The sequence below is a fragment of the Saccostrea cucullata genome, unplaced genomic scaffold (genome assembly GCF_032062105.1).
Source record: "Saccostrea cucullata isolate Sc308-1 unplaced genomic scaffold, CSIRO_AGI_Scuc_v1 ctg23755, whole genome shotgun sequence".
Classification (NCBI taxonomy): Eukaryota; Metazoa; Mollusca; class Bivalvia; order Ostreida; family Ostreidae; genus Saccostrea; species Saccostrea cuccullata.
In genome coordinates, this window is record NW_026930154.1 from 1 (window position 1) to 10,000 (window position 10,000).

A 10,000-nucleotide genomic window follows, 5' to 3' on the forward strand; every position below is an offset into this window, starting at 1 on the left:
TGATCCCCCATTGTGCCCATCCTATCCCCCAGGGTCATCATTTGAAAAAAATAAAACTTGAGCTTACAATATGTAGAATAAGGGACCTTTTTTCGTGCCAAGTCCGAAAATGAAGAGTCCAAAATATTTCAAAAGAGTGTTTCAAAAGAAAGTCAATGAATTTAGAATTTAGTCTCGAATTTAGAATGGCGTTTTCCGGCCAAACAGGGTATTTTGTACTCAGAGGGTATTCAAGGTCCCAGATATATAAAAGTACCTTCCATTGGCTGTCTTACCATTGACTTGTTACCTACGCTTTGTCAGTAGGTCTGTCCGTGGACCGATGAACCCCAACATTGCACCACCCTCCAATACAGGTAAACATACGTTAGTGATATTTATGGACTCAGTCCCCATCTCCGCATCACAGGAGTTCTAGCCCTAAACTCCTTTACTTATCAATATCTACTTCAAAGTTCCCAATTTTATTACTTTTGATCAAGAATCTTAATAGTAACTTTGCATTTCCGTTCAAATTTTATTACTTAGTATCGATGAACTGGATTGGTCTATTCTGATCAATTTCCTTACAAAATGATTTACACAATTATAGTTCATTGTACCAACAACAACATCCAATTTGTTCTAACAAGATAAGTATAGTTCATGGAATTAAAGTCTCTTTTCCAATTATAAAGTCATTGTATGTGGTACACTAATAATGTACATCCTTGTTTAATAAACTTTCATTTTATTTTACTATCACTAATAAGTTCACTATTAATAACTAAAATGATTTTAATATGAAATGATTATAGTCCAAGTTTAAAATGTTCAAATAAAAGGTCCTTTCTAAACCCTATAGGTTTACACATAACGATCAGCTCCTAAGTCTTGATTCTAGAGTAGACACTCCACTACTTTACCACGCAGGCAATTAGTGCTAAATATAAGCACAAAACAGTACATACATGTACAGTATAATAATTAATGCTGTATAAAACCTAAGCATTTAAGAAAAAAATCAGGTAAATGACACTTTTTTAAAAAGTTTCTTAAATTCATCAAAAAGGCCTAGTTAGAAATGATATTCCAGTAATCCTTTCATTTAAGTTTCTCGACAATTTTATGTCTTAAAGATCATGAAAACATGCATGTAAAAAAAGTGCAAGAAACGTGGACATATAAAGAAATATTTTAAGGGTTGACAATGAATTCCATCATTGTGAAAATCAGCAGATAATAAATAATTATATCTTAAGTTTTATCTTTATCATAACAATGAAACATCCTTTCATTGACATTACAAATTGCTGTGGCAACTAACATTACATATCTTGATGTTGAAGTAATCTACAGTTTACCCATGTATTCTAATAACTTGAAAGATAAACAACATATTTTAACAATTATAATCTAAAACTTACAAAATAAAACAATTTTATTTATTTACAAAACAGAGCTATAATAACAGCCTATACACATACATATAAAGTTAAATACAAAGATGTCTATTCTAAATATTTAATTTTCTTAACCTTTCCTTTCCACTCAGCAACAAACAAATTATTTTTATACACACATAAACCAACTGGATTCTTCAGATCACAGTTATCTATTTAACGGAGGAACTGTCCGTCCTGGTCTAGGATGTGGATACAGTGGTTTAAATAGTCTGCTGTCAGGATCTGACTCTGACTGTCTGTTGTGATGCCTAAAGGTTTAAATGACTTGTTCTTTGTAGTAGAAGGATGGCCAGTATATCTAAATCGGAGTTTTCCAGCCTGATTGACCACAACTACAGCACCAGCTTCATAGTCAGCCACACAGATATCTAGGTTTTTGTTCTCACTGATGTACTTAATTTTAGTATTTCCTGAATACATAGGTTTACCCTCCTCATCAAACTGGATTGTTTGTTTCTCTGTGGAGCCTGAGTAACGGACAACTTTGGATTGTGTTTCATCATCACTGCACATGGTAACCAGGAGATCACTAGAGAAGGTGACACAGAGATTGAGAGGTCTCCAGCCCTGTAGTCTGATCATCTCCTCTGTCTGTCCATTCTTCACTTTCTTCACACTGCTTTTCTCCCCATCAGAGTACACTACATCTCCATCACCTCCATCCATGACTGCTATATCATTTGGAAAACCCCCTGATTTTTTTGTTATTGTCTTGATAAGTGAGCCTTGCATGTTAAAGCATTTCATTTCACTGATTTTCCACTTGTCCAGATTTCTTCTTCACTAAGACAGGCAACAGAGCGGAGGTATTTATACCCAGTATCTATTGTAGTGATAAGTTCTGGTTCTTCCAGCAGTTCTCTGCTTGATGTTTCTGGTTTCTTCAGTTTGTATCCATTTTCTTCTGTTGTGGTAGATAAAGATGCAAGTGATCCAAACAACTTATAAAGCTGTTCTTTATCTACTGGTTTTGGAATAAACATTGGAAGTGATACCTGAAGTTTAGGAGGAAGTTTGCTGAATTCTTTGTTTCGGGAGCTGTATTCTGTGGTTATGGACACTTCATTTGATTTGTGACGGTTGAGATCTTTATTGAATATTTATTAATTAATATCCCAGTAATTGATTATTACTTGTGTACATTGACTGATATCAAATTAGCATAAATCTATGTTTATTATGTATAAAATATACCAATTTCTATATTGTTAGCGTAATACTTATTGTTCTATTGATTTTGCGCTAAACGTCATTTATATGTTATGAGTATGACGTCACAGTACGTCCCGGTCCGGGTTAGCCCGACGGTATTATTACTGACGACTGTTGTAATTTTGATGAGTGCTGATTTTTATACTGAAGGAAGTGAACGTGTTTGGAGGAGAGAGCGGTCTACATTTGACCTGTAAGCATTGTTATCATTGTTATAGATGTTTTATTATTGTAATTAAATAAACGGTTAAAACTGAAATCGATTCCTGTTAATTGATTCTGGGACTATTGGGCAACCGCCCGTTACATATTTTGGGGGCTTCGTCCGAGGGATATCGATTCTAGTTTTAACTGTTGTTTTGTATTGTGTAGCATAAGGAAAAAAGCCAATGGCTTCAAACGAATCATTTTTACACAACTTGTCAAGTGGTTTTAATGGCTTTGTGAAATTTTTCACACCAAGTTTCTTAACGCGCGGACCGACTACAGACGATAAGTCTGTTCCCTTAGATCAAAACAGATCTTCCGAGAATAACAGCGAATGTAGATACATGTCCACATGTAATAAATCAGAAACAAATAACAAACTTCAGAACTTACCCCTAGACATCGACTGTTCAGAGACCGAGTACGAGTCCGAGCGCGTATATCATGGAATGTATGATCCGCCTCTTGTAGGTCATGGAAAGAACGATAACTCAGTCGTTAGACCTAAATCTTATCCAGACAATGCCCGGTGTTTTTCAAAATCAGATCATGAATTTAACACTTGTACTTGTCCGCGAAACAGAAATTGTAGTTCAATCACTGATCTTTCATCACAGAAACGTGATCCGTACCTCTTTCCAGATACACAAGTGCATGCGCACGCTGAATCAGATTTGTTTTCATGTTCACCAGAAAATCTAGTCTGGTCCCCTTCCCACAATTCCGTTCGCGCACTCTCTACATTGAGGTCAGGCATCGGTTGATTCACTGTTAGACGTTGCGCAATTTCAAAATGGCGGACAAAGTAAGTAACCATCTCGAGAAATAATTGCTCATATCTATTTGTTTTACATCATGACAACTTATTCCATCAATGCTGACTGTTAACCAAAGCTGTTTTCTATTTATTTTTTTATTCATTTGATTTATTTTGCGTAAATTTACACTGTTATCACTGGATTAAAAAATGTTTACATTTTGAGAACGTGGAGGTAATCAAAATTGACCCCCAATATTTCCTTTGTCGTGGACCGACATCAAAATTTTATTGTCTAGTCTAATGTATATATGAATGATCTGTGTTAGGATATACAATGTTTTATATGTCGCTCCTTATTTAATATAGTAAAAGCACCCCAGATTTCTTATCATAATTCTATCAACAATGAGCACATGCTCTGGCCTACTGTTGCATATATTTGACCTTAACAAAGGTTTAACGCTTCTGTATTGTTTGCATTTTGCTGTCCATGTAATCATCATATAAGTTGAAAAAGGGGAGGGATTAAACCCCCCTGTGTATTTATTTTGTTTTGGTTTATTATGATTCCCCTAGCTGGTACCGTAATTTCCTTCCACTTTATCCAGCATAATATTTACATGATAGCATGAGTCTAACATGTAATTTTCATGGAGGCTTGTTGAAGTGAATCCCCCTATACAGATGTTTAGCTGTTAGAGGTGGTGCTACTTTGGTAGGTCACCACAATCTATTAATATCCTTGCATACATAGTAATTTTTCATACAACTGTAATGCCAACTTGCCAAGGCAATACGTACATTTTGAAAAATGTACTAATCCTTTTTATGTTGTAACAGGTTCATTATAGCTTTCAGATAATCATAAGGCCATCCTTAAAAAATTGTTTGTTTGGAATTGCCACCTGGAGGGTTTCAGACACAGGAGGGAGGGAGGGAAATTATTTTTTTTTTAAATTGAAGATAAATTATAAATTTTTGATAAAAATCTCAGAACAAAAATACCTAATTTTACATAGATCTGACACTACATTTCAGTGTTTTGTATGGTGCGTGTGATACATGTAATGGGCCAAAAAAAAATTGATTAAATTAAAAAAAAATCTTCCTACTTTTGGTCAATAAATTTTTTTAGGAGGGGGGCATTTCAATGAGGCGGGAGGCAATTCAAAAAAACTATAATTTTATTTTGGCCTAAATATCTCTATTTTGTATGTTTTTTTTTTTTTTTAGGCTTTTCCATCGTTCATTGCATTTCATAAAATTTACCAGGATACCGAAAACAAATCCCCTGTATTAAAGACATGATGGTCAGCCAAAAGAGAGCATGGAAGCCCAACAGGAACAATCCCTCTACAGCCCATTAAGGTGGTACAGTTTAAACTTGCAGAGTAATTCGTTTAAATTAATTTTGCACACCTTAAAATGTTTGTCCTTTTCTCCAAGTCATTGTGTGGTTGCAATCTTATTGTAAGTACAATTCAATGAATAGACAAGAATGATATAACCTTGAAACAGATTTATCAGTTCAAATAATATTAGCTATAAGGAGAGTAAGTCAAAGTAATAATAAATTATTTTACAAATTTACAAAAGGAATTACATGTATATGCGAATTAATATGGTATATATCAGCACTCAAAAAGCAAGTCAAAGTTCATACAGTTAAACTTGTTAAATACAAATATGCCATGATGGATATTGTGAATTCACAGATATAGAGAAGTTATCTTGTATTCTCAGCAATATTAATTCAGCAAATTCCTTATATATAATGAATAAAATGGATGTAAGGAATTTTAAAGGATATAGGATGTAATTTCTGTAAAACCGAGTTTTACTGTAATAGGTAATGCTCTTCGCTTTATGTTCAGTTCACTATTTTCTGTTTATAGGTCTGAAGTGTACCAGTGTACCAGTTTCTCTTTGACCTGTGCTAACTCTGGTTACCCCGCCTTTGTCAAGGACACGTGTACTTGTCGCTGTCCCATGGGTCTGGATCCCTCTACCGGATGTCCAACTCATTTTGATGGGGGGTATTTAACTTAGTACATATATACAATTCTCTGTTATCCTTGGGCTTTCAATAAGATGTGGTGTTCTGGATGTTACATATTAAGCATCTGAAATATACAAAGCTTTCATTCACTGTTGAAATATATATGGGATAGAATTTGGGAGAATGTCAACGTGTAACAAATATTCAATAACAGCATCTCGCACGGCAAAGAGGTACGACTTAGGTAATTTCATCGTCGTCAACAAAAATTTAAAGTTCTGATATTATTATTTTCTTAACAAATGAGAATCTATTTGCCATTTGGGATACTTTAACTACGTATATGTAGTGTCGAGAATGCCACACTTTTCTGAAAGTCCGGTGATGATAGGGATTGTACAAAAAATTTAAAAATGTTCTTTTATTTTCAAAAATTCCTTCATTATTTTACATCAAATTGAATCTGCATACTCGGCATAAAAGTTTGGAGTGCCAAAAGACAAGCTCCATCATGACTTTATTATGTTATTTCTCCAAGACACGGTCAAGGTCAAATAAGTCCTTACTTCAACCTAGCCAAATGGAGGCAAACGTAACAAATACATGTTTATCTTAAATAGATTAAAGAATAAGATGAATTAATTTCAGAAAAGCTTTTGGTACCTAATATTTATTTCTTCAGATCGAATGATTTCAACAATCATCACCTTTGACCGTCTGACACCTTTACCAGATTAAGTACATGTACCTGGATACATGTAACTGGCTGTCCCAGTGGGTTTTATGAAGGCAGTTTTACACATCATCTTAAAGACACTAGGATGGACCACACAAGTTCCACATTTAGTGCTGACATCATTTCAAAGCCCACCTCTACATTTTACAAGTTTTGTGCTAAGAAGAAAATGGAAGAAAATAGAATTTCGCCAAGCTGGCCTGCAGGAAAATATTGTATCTACTGCCAAGGAGGGGTTTGTCCCATTGGTAAATAATGCAGAAATAGATTTACCGCTATTTCTAATTTAATTACCCGGTAAATTTTCAAGCAAATGTAAACAAACAATCAAATTAAATCAAAAGCTGTGGATTCAATTTTTTTATTCACAAAATACTTAAAAATTTCCTGTCACAGTGGTGCTTATCAATAAAAAAAGAAGATAAAACCATTTTTTTAGGAATACCAGAAATATGATCACTATAATTGCTTTTGAACATTTATATCTTAGGCTTCAGTGGTGGATATATACAGTATGATGACACCATGAATCCATAGCATTCAGATATTCTCGGCATTCTTCCTGAAGGTGACTTCACGGCTGACACAGGTTCTATTTCTGTTGTCGCAGTGACTGATCTACATCATCCGGTTATCCTACCCTCAAAGGAGCCGTTTGTCTTATTTCCGGACACCTCTGCTTGACAGTAAGTCGCAGGTTCTAATTTCATAAAATAATTAAAAAGGAAAAAAATTGGGTAAATAATGACATGATTTTTTTTTAATATTAGCCTTTTTATCAAGTCTGTTGTTTTAGTTTATAAAAACTGTCTTCGTATTTTAAGGAATGCAAAGTTTTGATGACAATGCAGAGTCAAGATATTGTGACAAAGACATGCCAGCTTGAAGAAGACCATCCAGTGATCATGGTGTTCCACTCAATTTTTCAGAATTATGTGTCAGATTGAAATTCATCTTATGGTGGACAAAACAATCAAGATATTCTTCTGGATCTAGTAAGTGTTTGTAAATTGGAATGAAAAAGATTTTACTCTTCCTTTGTATACTTCAGATTGGAACCTGAAAATGAGAAATGACCATGTAAATGCATTTTTTTAAATAGGTTAAACAGTTCTTTTTACTTGTACATGTAATATGATAAGCATGATCTGAATTTTTATTATACCTTGAAATTTTACTTTATACACTGAAAGACTTTCTTAAAGTATTTTCATACACTGAAATCTGTATGTTGGATTAAAATATGTTGAATTGATATTTTTTTCAGGTCCAAAGTATTGACAGAACCAAAGAATACCTGATAGTCTGCAAATGGAGTGATCATTCTGATTGGATGAACCAGGCAACACTGATTATCTCAAGAAATTTTAGGATAGAGACTCCATCTTCATTCATAAATGATTGATGTTGACATTTTCTCACAGGCTTTTGTTTCATATCTTCTTTTTCATAACATGGACACCATGCAACATCAGTTATCCTGTAGTGTCAAAGTGTTTGATATGTTCAAAGTAATTGATTCTGAGACTTATTTAAAATCTGTTATTAAACAAGCTGTAATAAAATCATGATAGCAATAAGCACAGTACCGGGTATTATTTTACTTTGCATAGCAGAAGTCTTAATTCATGGAAAAATGAGAATTTACTTTGTCTATTTTAGACAGATAGAGCTCTATTTTTAGCTCACCTGAGCCGAAGGCTCAAGTGAGCTTTTCTGATCAAAATTTGTCCGTTGTCTGTCGTAGTTGTTGTCGTTGTTGTCGTCGTAAACTTTTCACATTTTCATCTTCTTCTCAAGAACCACTGGGCCAATTTCAACCAAACTTGGCACAAAGTATCCTTGGGTGAAGGGGATTCAAGTTTGTTCAAATGAAGGGCCACACCCTTTTCCAAGGGGAGATAATCATGAATTTGTTAAAAATTAATGGCATTTTTAAAAAATCTTCTTCTCCAGAACCGCTGGGCCAGGAAAGATGAAACTCATGTGGAAGCATCCTCAGGTAGTGTAGATTCAAGTTTGTACAAATCATGACCCCCGGGGCAAGGGTGGGGCCAAAATGGCCGACCCAAGTTTTACATAGGAATATATAGGAAAAATCTTTAAAAATCTTCTTCTACAGAACCACTGGGCCAGGAAAGATGAAACTCATGTGGAAGCATCCTTAGGTAGTGTAGATTCAAGTTTGTTCAAATCATGACCCCCGGGGCAAAGATGGGGCCAAAATGGCCGACCCTAGTTTTACATAGGAATATATAAGAAAAATCTTTAAAAATCTTCTTCTCAAGAACCACTAGGACAGGAAAGATAAAACTCATGTGGAATCATCTTCAGGTAGTGTAGATTCAAGTTTGTTCAAATCATGACCCCTGGGGCAAGGGTGGGGCCAAAATGGCCGACCCAAGTTTTTCAAAGGAATATATAGGAAAAATCTTTAAAAATCTTCTCCTCCAGAACCACTGGGCCAGGAAAGATGAAACTCATGTGGAATCATCCTCAGGTAGTGTAGATTCAAGTTTGTTCAAATCATGACCCCCAGCCCTGGGGATAGGGTAGGGCCAAAATGGCCGACCCAAGTTTTACATAGGAATATATAGGAAAAATCTTTAAAAATCTTCTTCTCCAGAACCACTGGGCCAGGAAAGATGAAACTCATGTGGAATCATCCTCAGGTAGTGTAGATTCAAGTTTGTTCAAATCATGACCCCTGGGGCAAGGATGGGGCCAAAATGGCTGACCCTACTTTTACATAGGAATATATAAGAAAAATCTTTAAAAATCTTCTTCTCCAGAACCACTGGGCCAGGAAAGATGAAACTCATGTGGAAGCATCCTTAGGTAGTGTAGATTCAAGTATGTTCAAATCATGACCCCCGGGGCAAGGATGGGGCCAAAATGGCTGACCCAAGTTTTACATAGGAATATATAGGAAATATTTTTAAAAATCCTTCTCAATTACCACTGGGCCAGGAAAGATGAAACTCATGTGGAATCATCCTCAGGTAGTGTAGATTCAAGTTTGTTCAAATCATGACCCCCGGCCCTGGGGATAGGGTGGGGCCAAAATGGCCGACCCAAGTTTTACATACGGATATATAGGGAAACCTTTTAAAATCTTCTTTTCAAGTACTTCAAAGCTATGATTAGTGATACCCGGGGTGTTTATATGGAATCATCCTCAGGTAGTGTAGATTCTAGTTTGTTCAAATGATGAACGCCTGGAAGGGGGGGGGGGGAGTAAATTCAAGCCAGGTGTGCTCAGGTGAGCGCTGTGGCCCCTGGGCCTCTTGTTCTATTAGCTGCAGAACTGTAGCTCTCTGAAAAAAATATTGGGGACAAACCTGAGAGCTACAGTGCCACCCATTGAAAAAAAACTGTAGATATATTGCACACAAGAAATGTTTCTTAATTTATTTCTCCATGTTTTTAAACCGTCATGTCAAAATATTACTAACCATGTGTTCCTAACATATTTTTTCACTGTTTCCACAACAAAACATTCCTTATAATTGATGTTAGTAGCCCTCTTGGACCTGATATTTGAGATCATCGAAAATTTCGTCTATTTATACTGCAAAATAATTCGGTCTTACAATGCTTCATGCAGTTGTAAACTACGAGAGTACTTGATACTAAGAGAA

General features: G+C 35.3%; 2 long non-coding RNA genes and 1 pseudogene across 6 annotated transcripts in view; 1 reads left to right on the plus strand and 2 right to left on the minus strand.

Annotated features, from left to right (window-relative positions):
- Window positions 1–109: 109 nt before the first annotated feature.
- Window positions 110–2,511, minus strand: LOC134283074 (tripartite motif-containing protein 2-like; annotated as a pseudogene).
- A 1,049-nt stretch (window positions 2,512–3,560) lies between these two features.
- On the plus strand, window positions 3,561–7,767 carry LOC134283075 (uncharacterized). Of its 5 annotated transcripts, XR_009995412.1 has the most exons (7): window positions 3,561–3,669; window positions 4,858–4,992; window positions 5,520–5,660; window positions 6,306–6,607; window positions 6,850–7,045; window positions 7,184–7,354; window positions 7,627–7,767. It is a non-coding gene; the product is annotated as an uncharacterized LOC134283075 (long non-coding RNA). The 5 variants fall into 5 exon arrangements; XR_009995413.1 differs by having other exon boundaries at window positions 4,858–4,995; window positions 5,520–6,607; XR_009995415.1 differs by having other exon boundaries at window positions 4,858–4,995; window positions 5,528–6,607.
- Window positions 7,289–10,000, minus strand: part of LOC134283076 (uncharacterized) — a 3,806-nt gene continuing 1,094 nt past the window's right edge. Inside the window, exons 2-3 of the long non-coding RNA XR_009995416.1 lie at window positions 7,657–7,839; window positions 7,289–7,418 (exon numbers count right to left, since the gene is read on the minus strand). This is a non-coding gene — a long non-coding RNA (uncharacterized LOC134283076). The remainder of the gene's footprint in view (window positions 7,419–7,656; window positions 7,840–10,000) is intronic.